Source organism: Nicotiana tabacum, chromosome 24 (assembly GCF_000715075.1).
Source record: "Nicotiana tabacum cultivar K326 chromosome 24, ASM71507v2, whole genome shotgun sequence".
Taxonomy (NCBI): domain Eukaryota; kingdom Viridiplantae; phylum Streptophyta; class Magnoliopsida; order Solanales; family Solanaceae; genus Nicotiana; species Nicotiana tabacum.
The window spans coordinates 63253692-63255464 of NC_134103.1; the positions used below are offsets into that span (position 1 = coordinate 63253692).

Sequence of the window (1773 nt, forward strand, 5' to 3'; positions counted from 1 at the left end):
GTACATCGTCAATTATACCTGATGACCTTTTTACCGTTCGGTCAGCTAGCTATAGTAACATGGATGTGGGATTTGCTCTTCCAATGCCTAATTTTTTATAGATAGACAATGGAATCAGATTTATGCTTGCCCCAAATCACGCAATGTTTTGGTGAATGCATAACTACCTATGGTGCATGGAATTGTGAAGCTTTTAGGGTCGGATAGCTTCTCAGCTATAGGTCTTGTCACAACAGCACTACAGGTATGTGTCAATGTGACAGTTGCCAGGTCTTGGAAGTCGAACTTACAAGACATCAAGTCCTTCATCATTTTTGCATAACCGGACATCTCCCTCGAAGCATCAATTAGAGGAATGTTTACTTGAATTTGCTTCAGCATTTCCATGAATTTTTTGTACTGCTCATCCTTCTGATATTTGGCCAACCTCTGCGGGAAGGGTGCTGGAGCTCGCTTCTTTCCTATGGCTTGAGTTAGATTTTGCTCGGGCACTTTTTCTAATGCCTTCTCTTGCACTTTATCAGTCTCCTCCATAACCTCTTTTTCCTTGTTTATTTCCTCCTGGGCTGGTTGCACTCTTACTTTTGTTAGCTTAATTGACTCATCTACCTCAATTGGCACTAACACAAGTGTTTCAGTTGATCGGTTCTCACGCGAGATTTCTTGCTCTAAATCAAGATCTCTACCATTTCTCAAACTCACTGCCATAAGTTGATTCAGGCCCTACTCCTTCGGATTGACATGTGTGTTTGCAGGTAAAGTCCCTTGGGGGTGATTATTCAGAGCCATAGATATCTGCCCTAATTGAATCTCAATGCCTTTTATCATTGACTCATGCTTCCACCTTCTCTCGCATTTTTTCATTAGACCCAATCAGTTGTTGCAACATTCCTTTAATTGCAGACAACCCATCATCTTGTCTCACTAGCTGTTGTTGTTGAGGCAATTGATAAGCTAGCTGCTGATTTTGCTGACTATATCCATGTTGCCTTTGGTAAGGTACTACTTGACCCTGTGGTCGCATAGCTCCAGAATTATTGGTGTTATTGTATTGTTGTTGTGCTGGTCTATACTGCTGATTCTGCTGCCCCCAATTCTGACCACCTTGTCTCTAGCCTCCATAGTTGCCCGCATAGTTTATATTCTCCTGATAGTTTTGGTTGTCACTTTCACCACTCCACGAGCATATGTATGGTTGGTTAATGCATGGTGTACATAATTCCCCATTAGTCGTGTCAACTATGTGTACCTGCTTCTGTCCTGATTCATCAATCTTCTTGGTAAGGATACTTATTTGCGTCATCAAAGTAGTCATATTCTTGGCTATGGAGTTGTTCGGGTCCAATGCTACTGAGTGAGTTATAGGGGTGATTGTAGTGTCTCTTGTTATCCAGCTTGAGTTTTGAGCCATTTTGTCTAGCATGACCTTATATTCTCTAAATGACTTGCTCAAAAATGCTCCACCTGCTGAAGCATCAACATTGGCCTTCAAGATATCCGCTAATCCCATGTAAAACCGTTGTCCCAACATCTGATCTGGAATGCCATGATGTGGACACTTAATCAGCATACATTTGAACCTCTCCCATGTTTCTTGTAATGTTTCAGCTGGTTTCTGCCTGAAGCTCAATATTTCATCAACTTGCTTGGTGGTCTTATTGGGTGGGTAGAACTTATTCAAAAATTGCTTGACTAATTCCTCCCAAGTGGTGATGGAATTTATGGGAAGCCAATTAAGCCAAGTCTGGGCTTCTCCTGTCACTGAGAATGGAA

The 1773-nt window shown here is 41.8% G+C and overlaps 1 non-coding gene across 1 annotated transcript; it reads left to right on the plus strand.

Moving 5' to 3' along the window:
- The first annotated feature begins 1541 nt into the window (after positions 1-1541).
- On the plus strand, positions 1542-1648 carry LOC142178628 (small nucleolar RNA R71). The gene has a single exon (XR_012706899.1). It is a non-coding gene; the product is annotated as a small nucleolar RNA R71 (small nucleolar RNA).
- The last annotated feature ends 125 nt before the right edge of the window (positions 1649-1773 follow it).